This window comes from Schistocerca gregaria, chromosome 3 (assembly GCF_023897955.1).
Source record: "Schistocerca gregaria isolate iqSchGreg1 chromosome 3, iqSchGreg1.2, whole genome shotgun sequence".
NCBI classification, from domain to species: Eukaryota; Metazoa; Arthropoda; class Insecta; order Orthoptera; family Acrididae; genus Schistocerca; species Schistocerca gregaria.
Window position 1 is genome coordinate 275,886,424 of NC_064922.1, and position 25,181 is coordinate 275,911,604.

Genomic DNA, 25,181 nt, shown 5'->3' on the forward strand with positions numbered 1-25,181 from the left:
AACATGGCATGGTGTAGTAGTTGACGTACAAATTTCACTTTTAGAACGTCATCGGGTCAAATTTCGTTAAAGTTAGCGAAACTATTTTCTTTCTAAATCGAATAAAGGAGTTTGATTATTATTTGTATTCAGTCAATTAGCTCAAATGAATTTTTCTCATTTGCAGCAAAAAATGGTTCAAATGGCTCTAGGCACTATGTGACTTAACATTTGATGTCATCAGTCCCCTAGACTTCTAACTACTTAAGCCTAACCAACCTAAGGACATCACACACATCCATACCCGGGGTACGATTCGAATCTACAACCCTAACAGCACCGCGCTCCGCACTGAACCGCCTAGAACCGCTCGACTACAGCGGCCGGCTATTTGCAGCATTTTGTCGCGTCGTTTTCGTCATCATATTGACATTTTTATTTGTTCTTGTTTCCCTTCCTATGATTCCTTTCTCGTTTTGACTCTGCCTGTGTCAGCTGTAATCTGTAACCAAGTACTGCTCATCGTTTGATAACGGGGCAGCTGGTGCAGACAGTGTAAGGATACTTTCAGGTAACCAATGAAAGCGTGAAATTATAGTTTTCCTTTAGCGCTGAAGCTGATTTTTTTCATTTCTTGAGTTTTATCGCAGCGGTTAGTTTTAATCGTCATGAACAAACCTATCGTAATTTTACTTCAGCCGCTGATTGTTGATCGCTGACTTCTAGGATACATTGCACATCATGGGGTTGTGGTTAGTTTAGGATATGAGTTTAAATTCAGGACTACAAAATGCGTCGGCCGCCGCAGTTTGGTTATTGCACACTTAAAACCAGCTATCGGAAAGCATCATGCATTTCCGATATACCTCGCGGTAGCCACTTCCAACATTCAACATTTCTCCTCATTACACAATAACAGGATTTGTGAAGTGCCCCGTCCTGATTGTGTGTTACATATAACCGAGCGGCAGCCGATGCAGCAACAATGTAGCGGCAAGTGACAGACGTCAGCTATCACATAATTTTAATCGCTCTATAAGTTAGACTCTTAACTCGTCAGCGTTATAGACGTCTAGTTAATTAGGAATGCTATCCGGAAGTAAACTCTATTAAGCAATAAATGAAAACTGGAGTACTTAAAACAGGTTTATCAGAAAAATCTCGAAGTTACACCTTAGTATTACTTCTCTACTTCATTACCGTTCAGATGTCAGCTTTTATCGTGTATCTTACTGTCCTCGGAGTGAACTCTGGGGTCTGGGACTACGGCCAGGCAGTGACTGCATCTTGACGCTCCATGCGGGGATGAAGACATTGGGAACCACGCGACTCTGTCATGCGCATGAAGACGTGGAAATTACATAAAACCAAGTCAGCGCTGAACAGCCGATGTTCAGAAATATCCCATTTGAACTGCGGCAGCAGCTGTTGCTTTTGTAGGGCTTACAAGAAGACAGTACGAACTTCCCCTCGCCGATTTTGATTTGATTTACATTGACGTGCCAGATACATTTACGATTTCAACGTATGTAAACCTAAAGACGCACATCTCAACTGTTTTCGAGAAAATAGTTGTAAAATTTTGCGCATAATTACATATTTTGTAGAATCGACACTACTCAAGGATTCCGCAGCCGAGTGTGTTAAGCAATTAGTTTCAGGAGCGCGAGCTACGTCGCTCGAGTATCTTACCTATACTTCCTGTTTTCTTCTTTCTTCTCATGTTATTATTTTGACTGTGCAAACTGTCATTATTGAATAATTCACTTATCACTGTCATAATCTTTATCATGGAAAAAGGAGAAACTAATTCGTAATGAGACTGAAGAAATGGATGCACAAGAGCTTTCAATCAAATCCGGATAGGCATTTTATTTACACCATATTTATATAGATGTATTGCAAGTAACCACCCAGTACAAATATAAGTATGATACTGACCTCAGAAACATAGAAAACAATAATTACTGCGACATACAGCACTTGTAAGAAACGCCGAATCCTTGAATGTGCAAAAAATATTCAGATGTGTTCAAATTCCTAAGGGACGAAACTGATGAGGTCATCGGTCCCTAGACTTACACAGTACATAAACTAACTTATGGAAAGAACAACACTCACACCCATACCCGAGGGAGAAGTCGAACCTCCGGCGGGAGGGGCCGCGCACTCCGTGCATGGCATTCTAAAACGCGCGGCCATTCCTCGCAGCCTTGAATGCGCATGGTTGTTTTCATTGTGACTGTTGCAAAACAGATTTGGGTTGCATTCGTAAGCAGTTCTCGGACATCACATAATTTTGCGGAATACCACATGTATCTTCTGTTAGAATCGAATGGGGATGAAATAGAAGAAGGAGTAGCGCAAGCGAGATTCGATCGAACGACCTCGCACTTGTGAAACTAAACGCTTACTCGCTTGGCTGCGGCACCAATGGTTGCTGGAGCTCAAGGATACGGTAACAATCACGAAGCGTACATTCAGTAGCAAGCCCCACCTCTGACGTCAGAGTGAACCCAACATGCGCTCGGCAGTCCGCAATTGCCATAACATATTGTGTTGTAATTGCGTTTACGAGCGAAAACGAGTCTGTATGAATTTTTAATAGTCACTGGCGACAGAGTACAGACCTACGTCGTAATTATCAGTTCATTGGGCGATTTTTAGAGTAAGTTTTTAAGTGAAAAACAATGATTTCCTAAGTTATCTCTAGTTGTACTAACCGCAGCTGACAAGTAAATTAGAAACAAAGTTTCAAATGTTTCCCAAATACAGTCACACGAAACAAAAATGGGAAATGCTGGTAAATGTGCAGATTCGTTTTCAGCTGAAAATGATCTTGCCTGGTCAGTACATCTCACTGATTCGGATTATGAAAGTGATTTGAAAAGTGAACTGTTAAATATTCCTTCGAAAGGCAAGCTAACGTTATTTTGTTCCAACTCTAAATTTATCATCGTCCGATGCTGATTTATGACGTAGGAATAGGCCTAATAATGGGAGAAATATGTGGACACAAAAAGGAAGCCACCGTAAAGAAGATATTCTACAGGTAAGTATATTATCAACCAATGAAGAAATTACTACTAGGCAATACGTTAACATTTAAAACAAATACTGCTGTGAATGCAACAATGCGTGCTTACCCCAATAATTAGAAAATATGGAAAGAGAAAGGAAAGGCTTTAGGCACATTTATAGGATCGTCTCTCGATGTAACACTGAGTCATTGAAATTAAAACATGTTCAAAGGGTGATCCATGGCTCTTTTTCTGACTGTCAACAACTGGCTATGAAAGAGCCGTGTACTAACTGGCCATCTGAAGATATTGCAAAGGCCGAGTACGTTGCCTCTCTATAACCACTCTTTGCTACCACCGTCCCACAAAGAACTTAGTCTTTGATTCTGAGCCGTAACGTCAGTGAAATCCTATCAGCTAGTACATGAAAGAACAGAAAGGAATTTGATACTTTAACTCCTAATATACTGGCAGAAACTCAAGCTACAACTGTAGACACGTCACCTTCTGAGAAGCAAGGCACTTGCTGTGTACAGGAAATTGAATGTGACAACAAGGAAGTTGACAGAGGTGGGAGAAATTTTTGAGAACTGCACCGAATACGAAGGGGAAAGTGTTCCGTATTTGAAGGTAAATGGTGAACAGATATAGATGTGTGCAGGTATGTTGTTCATAGAGTTAACACAAACATCCCGAACTAGCACATTTGTATGGCAAATTAACTGATCATGTAAATGTTTCAGGAAGGAGATGGTTTCAAATAATTTCAACTGGATCTTTAATGAAACAAACTGAAAGCTTTGAAAATGGAAAGAGAATTGCAACCATCCGACGGCAATTCATTGACCGTAGCCGAAAGGTTTTGGACAACTTCTGGACACATGATATCGCAGTTCCATTCATTTCTCTAGAGCTATTAATATGTTACCTTACTTTGCCTATCCCTTCCTTGAATTTTGTAGAGCATCTGTACTAGCTAGTAGTACATTTCATGCTAAACTAAGTGACGCTTCGTCGCCATACAATGCCGAATTGTCTCGCAAACGGGTTGGTCGCGTACACTTCTCTACTGGGACGTTTTTGTTTGTGTTGTTGTATACAGCTACACGTATCAGCTTTTGCTATAATTATGATAAACAACTCATAAATAGGGCACGATCTCATTTCTAAAATATTTGGCAAATTTTGACACTGTGTATACACTGTTGTACAGTAAAGTACGCACCTGTGGACAGTGCAACTTTCCAATATATGTGGCATGATTTTCAGTACTAGTATGTAGTGTTGAAAAGTGTATAACGTAATGTTTTCAGTAGGAAATGAGGTACAATTGTGCCTTCGCCTACTGAAGCAGAAACATGTTTCACTTTCACTTTATTGATTGATATAAATACATATTCAGTAGCGTCAGCACTCTGTCTGTTTTTTTTTTTAATTGTGATTTTAATACCCATATAAAAAACAGGTAGGCTGGCAGCAGCACATTACGCCACTCTTCAGCCCAAGATATTGCAATGGTAAAACAGAGAAGACACATAAGTTAGAACAAAACAGCGAGGAAAAAACAGTAGACACATGAACATAAAAAACATGAAGCCGTTCACATTCGATGACAATCCACACTACAAACTGTTGACACGACGCACAAGCACTGATGACTTTGATGGTACACGTAAACGATGGAGCGTGACGGTGAACACTGAACACAGAACACGACGGCAAACTCGAGACACGGATGTCGATGATCTCCAGCGCGCGAATGTCAATGTAACCTGTGCGAGTCTGGGGACCTGCCAAGAGAGGAAGAAGGGTGAGGGAGGGGAGAGGGTAGAACAAAGATGCCAATGGCAGAGGAGATGGTAGGAGGAGTGGAGGGATGGGGGAGGAGAAGCCCAGGGGAGAAGTGTGGAGAAAGTGAGGAGCAGGGAGGGGGAGCTGGTGGAAGCCACCTTGGGAGTGGGTAAGGAGGGTGAAGAGATGGAGAGCAGGTGGGACATGGGAATATGGGCGCGGAAGAGGGCGGGGGTGGGAGAGGATGGGGGAGACAAGCGGGTGAGGAGGATCGAGTTTACGGGAGGTGTAGAGGATCCGTATCCTTTCAAGGAAAAGAAAGGAGGTGGGGGAACGGAATGAGGTTGTACAGGATCCATGTGGAGGAGGGGAGACGGATGCGATAGGCGAGGAGGAGAGCATGGCGTTCAAGAATGTGAAGGGGGGGCGGAGATCCAGGCAGGATGGGCGTAACAGAGGATAGGGCGGATGAGGGATTTATAGGTGTGGAGGATGGTGGAGGGGTCCAGACACCATGTACGGCCGGAAAGGAGCTAGAGGAGACAGAATCGGGAGTGTGCCTTGGCTTGGATTGTCTGGAGATGGGGGTCCAGGAGAGGCGACAGTCGAGGGTGACGCCAAGGTACTTAAGGGTGGGGATGAGAGCGATAGGACGGCCATAGATGGTTAGATAGAAATCGAGGAGGTGGAAGGAAGGGGTGGTTTTGCGTACAATGATCGCCTGGGTTTTGGGGGGGGGGGGGAGGGGATTGGCCTTAAGCAACCACTGGTTGCACCAAGCGGTGAACCGGTCAAGATGGGATTGGAGAAGGTGCTGGGAACGCTGAAGGGTGGGGGCGAGGGCAAGGAAGGCGGTGTCGTCGGCAAACTGGAGAAGGTGGACTGGGGGTGACGGCGGCGGTATGTCCGCCGTATACAAAAGTTACAGAAGGGGGGAGACGACGGAGCCTTGAGGCACACTGGCGGAGGGAAAAAAGCTGTAAGAATCCATGTTATGGATGGTGACGTAGGAAGGACGTTCGGAGAGAAAAGAGCCGATCAAATTGTTCAAATGGCTCTGAGCACTATGGGACTTAACATCTATGGTCATCAGTCCCCTAGAACTTAGAACTACTTAAATATAACTAACCTAAGGACATCACACAACACCCAGCCATCACGGGGCAGAAAAAATCCCTGACCCTCCACGAATCGAACCCGGGAACCCGGGCGTGGGAAGCGAGAACGCTACCGCACGACCACGAGATGCCGGCCAGGGAGCCGATCAGACGGACGTAGTTAATAGGAAGTGCCACAGTATGGAGATTGAAAAGGAGACCGGAGTGCCATACGCGGTTATAGGCACGTTAGAGGTCCTGAGAGAGGAAGACAGCGGAGCGACGGGAATTTACGCTGACCGTTTCGCCACAGATGAATATAATTGTCTGCTCATAATAACTATTACCGGATGCAGCCAATCCTCACATCTTTTCTCTCAGTTGATCAGTTTTGACATTATGTAAGAACGTCATTACAAAATTAAGCGATATACAGGGTGGTCAATTCATCGTGACCGCGACAAATATCTCACGAAATAAGCGTCAAACGAAGAAAACAACAAAGAACGAAACTTGTCTAGCTTGAAGGGAGAAACCAGATGGCACTATGGTTGGCCCGCTAGATGGCGCTGCCATAGGTCAAACGGATATCAACTACGTTTTTTTAAATAGGAACCCCCATTTTTTATTACATATTCGTGTAGTACGTAAAGAAATATGAATGTTTTATTTGGACCACTTTTTTCCCTTTGTGATAGATGGCGCTGTAATAGTCACAAACGCATGGCTCACAATTTTTGACGAACAGTTGGTAACAGGTAGGTTTTATAAATTGAAATACAGAAAGTAGGTACGTTTGAACACTTTATTTCAGTTGTTCCAATGTGATACATGTACCTTTGTGAACTAATCATTTCTGAGAACGCATGCTGTTACAGTGTGATTACCTGTAAATACCACAGTCACCCTCAATGCATTTGGCAATACGTGTAACGACATTCCTCTCAACAGCGAGTAGTTCGCCTTCCGTAATGTTCGAACGTGCATTGACAATGCGCTGACGTATCTTTCCCCACAGAAAGAAATCCGGGGACGTCAGATCGGGTGAACGTGCGGGCCATGATATGGTGCTTCGACGACCAATCCACCTGTCATGAAATATGCTATTCAATACCGCTTCAGCCGCACGCGACCTATGTGCCGGAAATCCATCATGTTGGAAGTACATCGCCATTCTGTCATGTAGTGAAAGATCTTGTAGTAACATCGGTAGAACATTACGTAGGAAATCAGTACACATAGCACCATTTAGATTGCCATCGATAAAATGGGGGCCAATTATCTTTTCTCCCATAATGCCGCTCCATAAAGTAACCCGCCAAGGTCGCTGATGTTCCACTTGTCGCGGCCATCGTGGATTTTCCGTTGCCCAGTGGTGCATATTATGCCGGTTTACGTTACCGCTGTTGGTCAATGACGCTTCGTAGCTAAATGAAACGAGCGCAAAAATCTGCCATTTTCCCGTAAATTCTGTTGTGCCCAGTGGCAGAGCTGTACACGACGTTCAAAGTCGTCGCCATGCAATTCCTGGTGCATAGAAATATGGTACGGGTGCAATCGATTATCAACACCGACGTTTTTGAGATTCCCTATTCTCGCGCAATTTGTCTGCTACTGATGTGCAGATTAGCCGCGACAGCAACTAAAACACCTACTTGGGCAACATCATTTGTTGCAGGTCGTTGCTGATGTCTCACATGTGGCTGAACATTAACTGTTTCCTTAAATAACGTAACTATCCGGTGAACGGTCCGGACACTTGGATGATGTCGTCCAGGATACCGAGCAGTATACTTAGCACACGCCCGTCGTGCATTTTGATCACAATAGCCATACATCAACACGACATCGACCTTTTCCGCAATTGGTAAACGGTCCATTTTAACACGGGTAATGTATCACAAAGCAAATACCGTCCACACTGGCGGAATGTTACGTGATACCACGTACTTATATGTTTGTGACTATTACAGCGTCATATATCAAAAAGCGAAAAAAGTGGTCCAACTAAAATATTCATATGTGGTACACGAATATGTAATAAAAATAGGGGTTCCTATTGAAAAAAACGCAGTTGATATCCGTTTGACCTACGCCAGCGCTATCCATCGGACCATCCATAGCGCCATCTGGTTCTCCCCTTCCAGCTAGACGAGTTTCGTTGCTTGTAGTGTTTTCGTTTGATGCTTATTTCGTGAGACATTTGCCCAGTCACTATCAGTGGACCACCCTGTATAGATTGAGCAACCAGAACATTATGACCACCTACCTACTGTCGACGTAAACCCGTTCAGCTGATTTCAGCGTCACCTGTCAGAGAATGACTGCTAGTCAAAAGAGCATGGATGCATATAGCATCAGTGAGCGTGCTGACCGTATATGGAATGGGGAAGGCGCGCTATCTATCTGAGTTTGACCGGAAGTAGATTGTGATGGCGACGAGGCTCGGCACAAACATTTCGGAAACTACGCAAGTGGTCTGGTGTTCGATGAGTGCTGCGTTGAGTGTCTTCAGCACCTGGTGAAACCGAGGCGAAACCACGCCTAGAGGTCGTGGGGTTGGGAGGCCACCCCTCATTACAGACGTCGGACGCCATAGGCTGGCCATACTGGTCAAATAGGACCAAATACGAACGGAACGGAACCACCAACAGACTTTAATGTTGGTCAGAATACAGGTGTGTCTGAACACATATTGCATCGAACACTCCCACCCATGCATGTGCCAATGTTAACACCGCGACATCGGCAACTACGATTAAAATGAGCACTTGACCATCGCCAATGGACGTTGGTGCAGTGGCAGATCGTTGTATGGTCGATGGTAGGGCACGAATCCGTCATCTACCAGGGGAACAGCTCCGTAACACCTGTACTATGCGACGGAGACAAGCTGGTCGCGGCTTTATTATGCTCTGGGGAAGATCCGGGTGGATATTCATTGATCGAGTGGAGCTCGTGCCAAGCACCATGACGGCCAAGGGGTATCATATACTGATTGCAGACCGCGTACATCGCTTCATGGCCGTCATGTTTCACGACGACAGTGACATTTTTCAATAAGATAATGCGCCATGTCACAATACCACAAGCGTGGTGGAGTGGTTCGAGGAATACAGTGGTGAGTTACAAATGATGTGCTGGCCCCAGACCTGAACCCGATCGCACACATCGGGATGTGGTTCATCTGTAGCGTCAGAGCTCATCGCCCCCACCCCGGAACGTACGAAAATTAGGTGATTTGTGTGTGCAGATGTGGACCACCACCCTCCAGCGACTTACCAAGGTGTCATTGCTTCCAAACCACCACACGTCAGCATTGTTATCCGTGGCAAGTTGGACATACTGGCTATTAAGTAGGTGGTCATAATGTTCCGGCTGATCAGTGTATGTAGAAAGTAATAATACCAATCGTTGAATATTGTGCTGCGACTTTTCGAGTAATGACTCAGCAAAGGACGTAACTAGAATTTCTAAGCGGAATACCATATTGGAGTTTGAGGTCCGCGCATAACATCTGTAGGACAGAAAAAATGATAAACAGGCGTTTCACCAAGTGTTTAATCACAGTAGCCTTAATGTACTGGAGTTCTGCTTGGTAAAACAGCTACACGACGTACGATGTGTACTGCTGTTCGATTCATCGAGGCAATGGAAAGCTGTATGTGTACAGCATGACGTGCAGTAACGAACAAAATACGGCCTGTTTTCCTCTCGACGGAAGAAATATTGACGGAAAAAGTTTACAAGTGCTTGGCATATTGGATTGTTAGAGTAGTGCGGTGATATTTCCTCAGATGTTTTGCTGTCGTGAAATAGCGTATACTTATGACACGACATTCTGCTAAAGTGCATAATGTGGCATCACTGTAATTTCAGTTTCATCATCGTCATACTAAGAAAAGTATCAACAGCGAAACTGCAGCAACAATAACACCGCGCAATTTTGCACCACACGAAGATTGTCATCAGCAGAAATAACAGTAGCGTTAACAGCAGCAGGAGTAACTGGTACAGATGTAGCTAGGACAACGCACTCCATCAAAACAGCTTCCCATACTGTGTTATGGCCGTATCCCTAACGACTATAACACCCTCGCGGTATCTGTCGACAGTTTACAGCACTCGTTGTTCCTCCATTGCGTACCACAAGAAACGATCTTTCTTCTGTTAAATCCAGCGTTCTTCTCCGGTACGGTAGATGCTATGTCTTTCAACAATACTTATGAAAATCTTTCGTTACAGTTCTCTCAAAAAAATCAGCTGTATAGAATTTTTATAAAATTTTTTATCAGCAACAGAAGCACAGTGATCAGTTATATCATTCTTCAGTCACCGATCTGCGCAAGGACTTCAGAAAGTAATGCATCCACGCTAACAAGCAGTGGTCCCTAGCGTTTGGATCGACTTTTTGAAATGGTGATGAAGGTTAAGATTCCAGGTATCACACTGCAGCCATTCACCTTGGTAGGCCATCATTTGCGAGTAATGGACGAAACATAAATTCGTGATTTTGCTTGATGCTTAATAACGTTAAAAAAAGGTGGTATTCACAGTCTGGTTACGTGATGTAATGAGTAGAATAACAGCTACACATGCTAGAGTTTGTGGGGTCGTATCGCGTCAGACACAGTACCTTTTTTATTTTTAAATCTTTATCCAGATGATTTGGATCATTACTTCTATCCAGTTAATAAATTTAAACGTAATTTTTTATTTCTATTCATTTCTCAAATTATTTTAATAACCGTATTAAATTTTTTAATTTGTTTCGTTTTTTCCTTTATATCGTCCCTTTTCCAGTCGGGATTTTTGTACATGTGAATTTAATGATATTTATCTATTATAATACTAAATTATTTGGAAATTCCGATCTGTCAGTTAGAAAACAAGAGACCTAATAATCTATTTATATTGACTATGAGGTCATCTGACAAACGTATGTTTCGTTACAGGACGAGCAATTTTTTAAATTTTTTTTGCGTCGTTATCCTCACACAAACATTTGAAACGTAAACTGAATAACTATTGCGCTATCTTCAAAATAATTCATACGAAAATTTAAATGAAAGAAGAGTGTATAAGTATAGCGAAATTCAAACAAAATAAGAAACAGGTATAATGAACGCAATTACATAGACGAAAAACAAGGTGATTAAACAAGGAAATTAAATCGAACTTAATACATGTAATTAATTGAAAACATATGAACAAAGATTTGAAGTGGAAAAAGAATGATAGGAAGAAAAATGATAGCGAATGGAAAAACTGATATTATGATTGAAATGATGTGACAAAGGAATGGAAATAAAAAATTACATTTAAATCAATTAATTGGGTAAAACTTATAATGAGAGTCATTTCGATAAAGATTTAAAAATAAAAAACAATTACTACATCTGGTGACAATCGACCCGTACCCTGCCGCAGGTTACACTACTGTCCTACCGATTACACCAAACTACAAAACTATTTGATGTAACGCTTTTACCGTTACTGAGCGTACACAAAACTCCGAAATTTTTTTTCGTCAATTATTCGCAAATGAGTGCCCACCAGGATGAATGGCTGCAGTGTGTGATACCAGGGATTTTAGCCTAAATTACCGTAGAGATGGTTTCAAAAAGGCGATCGCACCGCTGGGGACCGCTCCTTGTAAGACCATAGCACAATACGAGTGGAGTATTGACGGAAGAGACTACGAGAAAATGGTTCCTGCAGCAACAGTTTTATAGCGGTGCCGATAACAGTTTCATCGCGTTTTACAATGTAAATGGTGCAGCAGCTGGAACTCCAAAAGTTGGAGTACTTGGAACAGTAAGATTCCTGTATCTTGTAATGTCTGAATTATCTACAGATTCACCGTGGAATTCTGTGGACATACGGACAAAATGCAATGCCTAGCCGGACTGAAATGGTGCCATCAATTTGCTGAAGGCCGCACGGAAGCTACTGATGCTGATCGGTAAATCCAGACCTTGAACCGTGCGATATCAAATCTTTCCGGAAAGCCAAAAGAACAGCTGGAAGATGCGGACTATCACACAGCCTTTCTGAAACGGATCAAGGAGCGGACGTCTGTCGCCGAGGAACTAAATGGCTGGTAGAACTTATCATTCGTTGTGTACGGAGAATAGGTGCAATAAAAGTTACTTGGCCTGTCTATGTACAGTACTATTACTTCCTTTTTGCGTGATTGTTGTGGTGTAGAGTTAATTTTGTTATTTCGTATAATTCAGTGCCGAATGTTACGTGTGGTTTGAAATACGAGCGCAGGCGTCAGTCGCAACCTACTGCGATCATAATGTAACGTAGCAGTTTAAATTCTGAATGTTGTTTTAGGAACGCCATGTTAATTTTGAGCCCGAGTAAATGCGTCTTAAATATACGTAGCGTGACTTAATCTCAGTACGTAGGGAAAAAAGTTTTTTATTATTAATGGAAATGTTACGCTCTCTTTTAATGAATGGCAACGTAGCGTAACCTGCAAATAACCCAGCGACAATATAGAGCATGACATGATTTCTTTTCCCAGAAAATTAATCTAAAGTAACATAGGAAGAAAGAGTTTCACAAACACCTGTGTATTATTGAAATAAATGCATAGAATTTCTTTAACTTTATCTCTTTAAGAATTGAGTTAACTTTCAATAATTTGAATTAACTGAGAATATTTTTAACAAGAGGTTAAGTCTCACCTAAGCCTTGTCATGTTAAATCTCTGAATAAGTTTCGTAAACAAAAAAATTAACTAACTTTAAAATTGAAAACTGACTGTAAAAATTCATAAAAGCATTTAGTATTATTTTCCTTTGAGAGCGAAGCTCGCACACACTCAAATATTTTTTAGTACACGTAATGGCGGACTCAGCGCCACCTAAACAGCCGAAGTACGATGGACAATCGACAGCAATATTATTATTATCTTTAAATTCACTTGGAGGGAGAGGTGTTTTTGAAAGTGAACATAAGATACTTTCAATGAACAATATATTGTAACCTTAAAGCTCATACAGACAGCTAGTTATACATACAGCTATCAACGGGAGCAAACAGGTGAAAAGCGAAAAACAGAGAACTGACAGGGGCGAGGAATATGGCTGTTGAATATAATATATAACTTGAAGTTCCATGCTTTCATGGAACGTATTGAACTGTTGTATTCTTTATCTGTGCAATTAATGGAATATATTTACAGTATTTGTCACAAAATATTTTCAGATTCGACAATATTTTTGTTTTGTATTACATTCATATCAGTTGAATAAATCACGTCTTACATTAGATAGGCTTCCAGGTGACGCCACAGTACTAACGTACTTACCAGGAGTCTTGAGTTATTTATTTGTGTTCAATTAAACCCTAGCTGTATTTACTTTTATTCTATAATTTGGAGCTCCTTTTTTCAGTTTATAACCATAGCACACACAATTTTATCTTTAATGATGCAGCGCAACAATCAGCATATGGCTCACTAAAGCGTGTTTGTTTAGATCGTAAACTGAGTCTTAAGTGACGTTACAATTTTATTACACTGTATATACCATTACTATTTTTGAATTCAACTGTGTTTGTAGACTTCAGGGTTGCTCACTTTTGTCGTCCGCATCGTCACGGGCGTCTGATCGTACACCAACAGTATTGAACAAATTTCCGCCATGTCCTGATTGTTCCCAGAAGCACACCGTAAAAATCTGCCCCACACCGCCAGGCCTCGTGCGTCACTGACCGAGCTGTCATCGTAAACATGCAGTGTCCACGCTAACAGAAGCTAACAGCCTAACGGCGCTGTGGTCGGTGGGCAGCCTGCTGTCAAAAAAGCTATCCATTTGCTTGCAGATACGAGGTGCATTCAAGTTATAAGGCCTCCGATTTTTTTCTAATTAAATACACACCCGAAATCGATTAAACTGGCGGTACTTCTCGACGTAATCGCCCTGCAGACGTACACATTTTTCACAACGCTGACGCCATGATTCCATGGCAGCGGCGAAGGCTTCCTTAGGAGTCTGTTTTGACCACTGGAAAATCACTGAGGCAATAGCAGCACGGCTGGTGAATGTGCGCCCACGGAGAGTGTCTTTCATTGTTGGAAAAAGGCAAAAATCACTAGGAGCCAGGTCATGTGAGTAGGGAGCATGAGGAATCACTTCAAAGTTGTTATCACGAAGAAACAGTTGCGTAACGTTTGCTCGATGTGCGGGTGCGTTGTCTTGGTGAAACAGCACACGCACAGCCCTTCCCGGACGTTTTTGTTGCAGTGCAGGAAGGAATTTGTTCTTCAAAACATTTTCGTAGAATGCACCTGTTACCGTAGTGCCCTTTGGAACGCAATGGGTAAGGATTACGCTCTCGCTGTCCCAGAACATGGACACCATCATTTTTTCAGCACTGGCGGTTACCCGCAATTTTTTTGGTGGCGGTGAATCTGTGTGCTTCCATTGAGCTGACTTGCGCTTTATTTCTGGATTGAAAAATGGCATCCACATCTCATCCATTGTCACAACCGATGAAAAGAAAGTCCCATTCGTGCTGTCGTTGCGCGTCAACATTGCTTGGCAACATGCCACACGGGCAGCCGTGTGGTCGTCCGTCAGCATTCGTGGCACCCACCTGGATGACACTTTTCGCATTTTCAGGTCGTCATGCAGGATTGTGTGCACAGAACCCACAGAAATGCCAACTCTGTAGGCGATCTGTTCAACAGTCATTGAGTGATCCCTCAAAACAATTCTCTCCACTTTCTCGATCATGTCGTCAGATCGGCTTGTGCGAGCCCGAGGTTGTTTCGGTTTGTTGTCACACGATGTTCTGCCTTCATTAAACTGTCGCATCCACGAACGCACTTTCGACACATCCATAACTTCATCACCACATGTCTCCTTCAACTGTCGATGAATTTCAATTGGTTTCACACCACCCAAATTCAGAAAACGAATGATTGCATGCTGTTCAAGTAAGGAAAACGTCGCCATTTTAAGTATTTAAAACAGTTCTCATTCTCACTGTTGGCGATAATATTCCATCTGCCGTACGGTGCTGCCATCTGTGGGATGTATTGGCAATGAACGCGGCCTCATTTTAAAACAATGCGTATGTTTCTATCTCTTTCCACTCCGGAGAAAAAAAATTGGATGCCTTAGAACTTGAATGCACCTCGTATGACAGCTTCCAGTGCAGTTGGCGCTAGACACAGGAGCGTCTTTCAGTCATAAATGTGCTCAGATTTTCTATCTGCCTCAACGTCGTTGTTCTCTGTTACTGTTTCTGCATGTTACCTACTGCAGTTAAATAATTCGCGTGAAAGTCAAATTAAAAAGAAAAGCAAATGTTCAAATGTGTGTGAAATCTTATGAGACTTAACTGCTAATGTCATCAGTCCCTAAGCTTACACACTACTTAACCTAAATTATCCTAAGGACAAACACACACACCCACGCCCGAGGGAGGACTCGAACCTCCGGGACCAGCCGCACAGTCCATGTCTGCAGCGCCTCAGACCGCTCGACTAATCCAGCGCAGCATGAAATTTTAAATCGATGCTTTATGCATAAGAGTCGTTAAGGAGACTTCTTTTCTTGATGGCAACAGTCTGTCGGCAGAGTTTCTTTATTCCACTAGACGCGATTACCTTATTAATTCCTTTGCGGGTGCACTTTTTAGTCACTCAGCGCAGTTAATTTTTTTTAGTGTCGTGTTAGATTGTGATCATTATACGTAACCTTTTTGTTTTTTAATACCAAAAAGTATGGTGGTGTGTACAACACCCACAGCCCTTCTGTGAACTGTTATTTTAGTGTTTAAGTGTAGTTCCAATTGTAGAAAGAAAGCAATTTTCCTGATTTCGCAAGTGAGAACAGTAGTGATCTCATCACAAACGGAAATTGATTGTTGTAAGTAGGAGTTCTTATGCAAGTGGTGCAGTGTACTACCACAAGATGTCAGTCACATCCAGAGGTTGTGAGACATGGTCCCAAACGTTTCGTAAAATCATTAAGTTGACAGTGAGTATGCTTCACATGGTCCACAAAAAAAAACATATTAAATTTGTTGTAAGTATGCTTTCCAAACCTCTTGGAATAGATACTTTGGTGGTAAGCATAGTTCCCAAGACTCTTTGAAGCAAAGTTATTTGGTGGGATATGATTTCCATGGCCCTGAACGCTATACTTCAAACGAACATAAACTATAGCTGGTACAGCGGACTACCACAAGATGCCAGGAGCGTACAGAAGTGGTACGACGTAGTCCCACAAACGCACTAGGGACATACAGTTACTGGTAAGTATATCCCCCATGGCCAGCGAAAGTATAGAAGTTTAACTTAAGAACCAAGTTCACATAATTTCGGAATAAAATTGAGCTCTCAGTACTTGGCGACTTAACTATGGTACTTGCACATCTTTTATTTTATTATTAGTCTTGCAAACAATCTTGAGGTAAGTATCACCAAAAAACTCTGATCCACGCTTTTGACTTTAAATCTATATCCGCATGTCGGTTGCTAAAATGGTTCAAATGGCTCTGAGCACTATGGGATTTAACATCTATGGTCATCAGTCCCCTAGAACTTAGAACTACTTAAACCTAACTAACCTAAGGACATGACACAACAACCAGCCATCACGAGCCAGAGAAAATCCGTGACCCCGCCGGGAATCGAACCCGGGAACCCTGGCGTGGGAAGCGAGAACGCTACCGCACGACCATGAGACATGTGGGTTGCAATTTTATGTTTGATTGCTATTCCCGTAACTAATTTTGTTGAGTTGCATATGTGATTCTACATTGCTGATTGGATCAACACTTCCTATAAGTATATACCGTTACCACTTGGTAATACCCAAGGCATCGATGTTTGCGAATCGCAAATGAAATGAAATGAATAGTTTATTTCAATAAAAGCAGCCTCATGATTGATAATAGTTTACCTTAAGGTCTTATACGTTAGTATGTGAGGTTGAAAAGTACTGGACAGATTGGAAGTTGAAGCAGTGGACTGGTTGTGGGAGAAGGGCGCATCGATTCTGTGCACCAAACAACACTGGTATAGTCTGTCGGTAAACTGAAGTCATAGCAAGCGGTTCCCCACTCTTTCCACTTAAGTACCTCACAAGGAACTCCTAAAGCTGTTTGGCAACGTCGCAGCCGACCGGTTTGACCGAGCGGTTCTAGGCGCTTCAGTACGGGACAGCGCTGCTGCTATGGTCGCAGGTTCGACTCCTGCCTCGGGCATGGATGAGTGAGATGTCCTTAGGTTAGTTAGGTTTAAGTAGTTCTAAGTTCTAGAGGACTGATGACCTCAGAAGTTAAGTCCCATAGTGCTCAGAGCCATTTGAACCATTTGAACACATGTGAAGTTGACACCCGACTTTTGACAAACGTAATTTTTTTCGGAGTTCTTGATAGGTATGCTATACATCTAGAGCTCTCTATACAAAATTTAAATAGTTCTGCAGAATTTAGCGAAAAGAACTGTGGCCCCACTGTACGGGCGTAATCATACCGTTCAAACGAGAGTGAGCAGTATTGTTGCGTATGCTTCTTACACCCCTCTTGGCTCACTCGTTCAAATAGTTCAAGTGGCTCTGTGCACTATGGGACTTAAAATCTGAGGTCATCAGTCCCCTATAACTTAGAACTACTTAAACCTAACTAACCTAAGGACATCACCCACATCCATGCCCGGGGCAGGATTCGAACCAGCGCCCATAGCAGCAGCGCGTTTCTGGACTGAAGCGCCTAGAACCACTCGACCACACCAGCCGGCGGTTCACGCGTTCATTGTTGGTTAGTTGTTCTCTGATTCTTTACGAATAAACTTGAAAGACACGTCATTCAAATCATCGCCTTTCCTTTTAACAGAGTTTCGTGATATCCTTCAGTTTAATAACTATTCTGAAGCTGGTATGCGGTCATTGTCGTCATCCAGATGTGAAAAAGAGTTTTTTCTGCCTCCAGCATACAAATGAAAAGAGTATCACGAATTCGTACCACAGCTTGTCCATAGTACTTTAGATTCTAGAACTCTTCACATTGCAAGTTAAATATACGCTACGACAATCCTTAAAAAGCTGCAAAATACCTCTCTGCCACAATTTTCAGTTTAAATGGGTAACTTAAATCAGACAAAGAAACACTATGTACTCTGGCCCACATGGCTAATCAGATGGGGATCGGATCCCCGTGTTACCTGAAAACGAATTTTTCCGAGTTCGAGTAAAGATTAACTAACTTTTTCGGAAGAACTCTTCGGCTACTATCCAGAACTATAATCAGAAATGCTGTATGAATTTATTTCTAGTGAAAGTGATTTCTTCAGAATTGCAATTATCTCATAAAATATTAACTGCACAAAAAATGTTAATTTTAGAATTGCGTTCATATTTTTTTCGCAAACTGCCCAATAACTTTTTGTGCAATTGAAATTTTTCGTACTATTATTGATTTCTTCGAGAAATTCTGCAGAACTAGTCTAATTTTGTACACAAAAATCTAGAGTAGCGTATCTACCAAGAAATTTGAAAGTATGTATATCTCGAAAATCGCGTGTCAATTGTTATACCTGACCATCCGCAGCGTGCTGTGCGTGGTAACATTGTGTTAAGACACACCTTGGAATGTTTGCTTCCCACTAAATCGATTACGAACATACAGAATACCGAAGTTAGTATATAATACAACTAGAACAAGGAAATCGCACAAACAGAGTCACGAAATCCACCACTTGTAGGAGTGCACTGCTAGACATGAAACTAATTACCAGGCCTGTTCGGAAAAGAAGTTCCGATCGGTCGTGAAACGAAAACCTTGGTGAAAATCAAAAATGTTTTGTTTGTGACAGTTATCTATCCGTTCCAGATACTTCTCTACATAGTCGTCGTTCGGACTGAGACATTTTTCGTAGCGTTGTACCAACATCCCAATACCCTCGTCATACAAGGCAGCTACCTGAGCTTTCCGCCAACTCTCTACGCTGGTCTACAGCTCGTTGTCTGCGGTTCATGCTAGCAATGATGAAACTCAGGGAGAGCCAAGTTCGGGCTGTATGGTCGGCCATCAAACACTTCCCATCGAAAACGCTGCACGAATATCATCTTTGCCCCTACAGAGTGCGGCAGAGAATTGTTAAAAAGAAGGAAATGCATGACAGTTATGTTATGTGGGCTGCATGACATCAGGCGAAATCTCTCACAAGGCCCTCATACTTGGGGGAGACACTATTTTCTAGACGTTTTTACGTGGTCACCGTAATCTCAGAACCGAAAACAGCGACGTGACGCTGTCGCCCGGCAAACTAGAGACGCTACCCAACACATATGTGTTAGGCTTCATAGGATTTTCACAGTGGTTTACGTTTCGTAACCGACAGGCACTTTCCTTCCGAACAGCTCTCGTATTCTTGGCCGTCCTATATGGCGGGTAGGACGCTCTTTCATCACTGCAGGAATTGGAAATCCTTTAATAACTCACAGCCGCCTATCAGTGCAATGTGCGTTTTCCTTTCCAGATGAGTCACATTCCAAAATAAACGACGACGAGTATTTACTTGAAATCGACTTCTCTGAGGTGTATCCGCAATTCTCTTGACAGGGGAAATTTTCGCACCTCCTTGTCGTGGTCGTTCTGTAGCGTAGGAAATACCAGCTTTATAAGTGTGTGGTCCTACTACAGTGCTGGCTGTTAAAACTGCACTACCAAGGAAACGCGACGCAACGTAGGTCAGACTGACTTGAAGTGTACTACACGTCAAAGACTAGCAGTTCACTGCAACAGCAAGAAGTAAGTAGGAGCAATTCGTCCACACTGAATGACAACAAACTGAAGCAGCCAGAAGATCGGCTCTATCGTAACTCCGTACACAAACACACCATCGGTGGGTACATGGTGGTCATATGAATGCGTTAGCGTTCTTCTTGATTAGTATTGTTAAAAGGCCTGGTAGACTGTATAAGGGGTGTGGACAGTGTCGAATATTGGGTGATAGCCATGAATGACCCGAAGATGCTCGGTACTCGTGTGAGACGGCCTTTTCAGCACCTGATGAAATTTGGAACTGGTCTCATTGATTAAAACAGGCTTCCATTTGACCAGCTACTCCGTTCAGATGTGACAGTGGCCCCACGTTTGACTCCATAGGATCGCCAGAGAAGGCACACTCGTAGTGAAGGTTTCAGTCGAGCATGTCTGGTTTCCAAAAGCAAGGAACGCCGTATTGTGCACCAAGTAAATCGAAATCCTTTCACATCTGAGGGTGCTATCTGCGAACAAGTAATGGACTCACTGAAACATTCTGTGTCTTTCCGCACCATTGGTAGGTTGGCCGGAGACAAACAGCAGCCGGACATGGGAATTACTGTCCCAAGACCAGGGTGGAGTCAATACAACACAAACGCCTTCACTTTCAAAAAAATGGTTCAAATGGCTCTGAGCACTATGGGACTTAACATCTATGGTCATCAGTCCTCTAGAACTTAGAACTACTTAAACATAACCAACCTAAGGACAGCACACAACACCCAGCCATCACGGGGCAGAGAAAATCCCTGACCCCGCCGGGAATCGAACCCGGGAACCCGGGCGTGGGAAGCGAGAACGCTATCGCACGACCACGAGATGCGGGCGCCTCCACTTCCTTACGACACAATAATAGTCGGTTTCGGACTAAATGACCATCTTCATCCATTGTCATAAAAGTATTTGTGTGAAAAATGAAAAATTTAATAATAACCTCCGCCTCCTTTTTCCAAAACATACGCGTGTGTTTCGAGTGGTGCTTTGACCGGGAAACATGGACTACTGATCAATGGCGTCGCACTGTGTTCAGCGGTCACGGTTTTGCACTACCCAGGTGACCATCAACGGCGAGTATGGCGGCAACCTGGGGAGGAGTCCAATCATTCTAATGCTTTGGAGACGCACAGTGGTGTACCCTCCTTGCGTCTTTGGGTGGAGAGCACTGGGTATGGCTTCAATGATTGAGAGAACTCTGACATGATTTCGATACGTCACGGACGTCCTGCATCCTCACGTGTTACCTCCGATTCGACGGTATCGTCATGTCACGAAGAATGCATGTCCACATATGGAATGTGTCTCTATGAACTCTCTGTCATGGCCAGCAAGACCCCAGATCTTTCCGCATTAGAGCATGTGTGGGACAAACTCTGACGTCGGCTCCGTTCCAGTAGCCGTCTCCAGGATATCAAGGTCCAGTTACAACAGTTTTTGTCTGTCCATACTTGTGACTGGAGGTTTGAGCGTCATCAGCCGTTCACTTACGTAATAATATTAAATACTCTCTTTTTTGTGTATAAATATTCACATGTTGCAGACCACCCAGACACACCGATAGTTTTGCCACATGAAAGATTGTATTCAAAAATGACGGTACCACAGGTAACTGTGCTGAAGAACTTCTCACTCCATCATCCCAAGGAAATTTCGCCACAAAGGAGAAGACATACAACTAATATAAACAACAAATGAAATATAAATGTGAACAGCTGTTTGAAGATGAACATTTCGGTACGAAAGCGGTTACTGAGCTATTTGTGAAAGTGAATAACATTATTAACAGTGAAACTTCCTGGCAGATTAAAACTGTGTGCCCGACCGAGACTCGAACTCAGGACCTTTGCCTTTCGCGGGCAAGTGCTCTACCATCTGAGCTACCGAAGCACGACTCACGGCCGGTCCTCAAAGCTCTACTTCTGGCTGTATCTCGCCTCCTACCTTCCAAACTTTACAGAAGCTCTTCTGCGAACCTAGCAGAACTAGCACTCCTGAAGGAAAGGATACTGCGGAGACATGGCTTAGCCACAGCCTGGGGGATGTTTCCAGAATGAGATTTTCACTCTGCAGCGGAGTGTGCGCAGAGTTTGTTCTAATGGCTCTAAGCACAATGCGACTTCACATCTGAGGCCATCAGTTTCCTACACTTAGAAGTACTTAAACCTAACTAACCAAAGGACATCACACACACCCATGCCAGAGGCAGAAATCGAACCTGCGACCGTAGCAGCAGCGCGGTTTCGTACTGAAGCGCCTAGAACCGCTCGGCCACAGAAGCCGGCTCTTCTTTTTATGATGCGTCTTGTACCTTCTAGACAGCCACGGTCTCAAAATGTCAATTGTCGACATAATAGCTTTTCAATGTTTGCTGGCCGATGACAGATTTTTAGCATATTTGCGTTGGCTGTTCACAAAATGCTCTTATAGAAGGCACGTAGGTCAACTTACAGAGGACGTGCTGGTGCTTCGCCAGGCATCGAGCGCAGAATTCGTTGCTAGACGTTTTGGCTGTAAACGGCACACGCTGCCCTCCAGCTTACAATTGTGCCCCGTGATTTTTAACAATGAAACAATCGAAGTAAACTCAAAACAACTAAAAGAAAATACACTTTACCAAACAAGTCTTACGTGCTACTTAACTATGAGCAGTGAGAGATCACTTGTAAGTTTTCAGAAGTTATTTCAGCCTGCGGAACACCGGATCTCACGATTTACTTCAGCTGAGGCCACTGTCCCGCTGGTTAAACTTCAGCCACTCTGACGTCGGTTTTCTCCCTTGTTATACCGTCACACGAATTCGTCTCGTGCGACAAGACGCTGGTAGCTTCCTGTTTAATTTTTGTACTCGCAGGTGAGATAGTGTACGGTGACAGGTGATTTAGTTGGCTGCTTGGGTCGTGGTCAACACCTGCGGTCTTTAGCATTTTGTTCAACACTGCGTATAGTTTTTTCAACTTACGATATGCTATACTCGCACGATATGTGATAAACGACCGATTTTCGGAGTCCTAACTTTGTTGGATTAGCCGATGGACATTGGAAATCATATAACCGTGTATTCTCCCGATATTTCCTGATATACGTTTGTTTCTTAGCTTAACAGACCACACGTGCTCCATATCAATTTGTTCGTCTCGATTTCACAAATACTATTACGGTACATTACAAACGGCAATTGTTTACGCTTTCTGTAGGAGAAAGTAAGACTTTTTTCTTCCTCCTCTAACTTCCAAAAAATAACAGTTAAAAACGTGGAAACGCCAATAATTTCAAAATTAAAAGGCCCCGAAGAAAAACAATACAACTGTTGTATCGAAAATATTGAGAATGTTTCATAAATTTGACCATTCTTCATAAAACTCATACTTGTGTTGCAGATGATTAGCTACAACGATACACATGTAAAACGATTACCTTGTTTTTGGATGATGTGGTGTAACCATGCCCATATATCATGAAGAAGGGCAACTTCTGGTAGGAATAGCGCTCCGAGGTTTCCGTACAAACTTAATTTTGCAGCCAGGGTGATTCTTGTTAACGTTCGAAAACCCTCAAAGCGACGTAGATGACCCCGAGACAATTAATACAATGTAAGATACATGGGGCTGCAAATGTCAGCAAATACCCTGAAAGTGTATGATAAGTGTTAAACATGTGACGTCACCATATGACGTCCTTCACCGCACGTGCAGCGGTTAGGTGTGTCTATCCTACTATTTCTGGTGGGGAGCAGTGCTACACATTGCTCGACCAGGCTACTCTGTTTTCGTAAATGTAAACGGATTCGTCGTAATCTTGTATTACCACTACTGCGGACACTGTCGTATCATACCGTATAACGCAAGAACGAATTCAAAGTACCCTAGAGGAGCCACGTGTAGCAGTGGCACCTACAGGTGAGAATAGGATCGGTAAGTCCAACCACTGCGCGTTCGATGCTGTACGTCATCGAGGCCCTCGAGAAAGACAGACCATATCGTGCATGTCACAGCACGTGACCCTGCAGATCTTACGAACACCACCAGCCGTCTCCGGGGAGCCGCGAGAAACTGTTTCAGACATTTAATAATTCTTGACTGCGTGTTTAAATGTATGTAAGTTCTCGACAGCGTACGATAAAATTAAGAATCTTAGCAGATACCAGGCCTGTGGGCCCTGCGAGAGGCCGAGCGTTCACAAAGTGTGGCGCACAATCAGACTAGTGTGATGTCACAAGATCGTTACATGGCCCGTAAGTCTTGTTAGACCTGTACGTCATCTGGTGACGTCACATATTCAACATTTGCCGTACGGTTTTGGGATATTTTCCGACATTTGCGGAGCAATGTGTCTCATATTAAATTACTTTTTAAACGTTAATAAGAATCACCCTGTGTAGATAGCTAATCTATAGGTTTTTGTGAATGAGTGTGCGAATATGAAAATATGCGACACAAATGATCGTGTCTTTTGATTACGATGATTTACAAGCTTAATTTTTTTACACTGCCAAGGGACCGTAGACCCTATTATTTGACGTAGCTTTCTACTTGATACCTATGTCCGTTCTTGAGAAAATTTGGTCTTTGCGTGCGGACAGAGAGACAAAAAAGTGATCCTGTAAGGTTTCCGCTTTTACCCGCTGGGGTAAGGGACCCTAAGAAAAAACAGTAAATGAGTGAACTGCATCACATAACCCATCTATAAGGTAGGAACAACTGGCAAATGACCATACTAAAGCAAGAATAATGTAATAAATTTAAGAAATAGTAATACTTATTTACATGGCATGTATTTCGAATTGAGAGAGTCATTTACGAAACTGTACATTTAGAAGACACTGTTAAACGTAACTGAACACTGCCCATGGGAAAATCGGAAATACTTGAAGAACTGGAAATGCAAGACTACTATGTGATAATAAATGTTATAAAAGTGTATGACATAGAAAGGTATAAGAAGAACAGGGAAATAAGTACGTATAAAAAGAAGCAAATTATTAGGATATATGCCATTGTGCTAAACATTATTTAACGTACAGGGGAAGAGCAATATAGGGAAAGTATTATACGACTGACTAAAGATAATAAATTTTGACACGTGTTAGTGAGAATTTTGTGTGTAGTGATTACGCAGAGGCGAATAAATGTTAGTGCAGGGTAGCTAAAGATCGCTACCAGCTTAAACTGAAGGGTAAAAGAAGTACTTCGTACTTACGGCGAACAGGTGCTTTCGCAGGCCACTTCCAACAGCCCCTTTGTCAGATCTTTCAAGCCCAACACGAGATAAGTGGCCGTCCGCTGCCCTAGTAGCGACGACAGTCGAGGCGGGAGCAGGTGGCTTCGGCGCTAGTGGGTTGACGTTGCAAAGTAGTGCGCGGCGAAGGGCCGACTGTTTTCTGCTAGCGGGCGGCGGTGCTAATCTGCAGCGCGGATGGACGGCAAACAAGAGCAGGTGGGTGTCGCTGCACTGATCCGCCGTCGCGAACCGCTGTATCCGGGCAGCGGCGCGCAATATGGAG

General features: G+C 43.1%; 1 protein-coding gene across 2 annotated transcripts in view; it reads right to left on the reverse strand.

Annotated features, from left to right (window-relative positions):
• The window catches only part of LOC126355827 (proton channel OtopLc-like), a 254,516-nt gene that overhangs the window by 121,904 nt on the left and 107,431 nt on the right, over positions 1-25,181 (reverse strand). The window contains exon 1 of one of the 2 annotated variants that reach the window (XM_050006274.1): positions 24,878-25,008. The exons of the other annotated variant lie outside the window; for it this stretch is intronic. The gene's annotated coding sequence lies outside the window, so the exon portion shown is untranslated. Of the gene's footprint in view, positions 1-24,877; positions 25,009-25,181 lie in introns of those variants that run through there. 2 annotated transcript variants of the gene reach the window in all.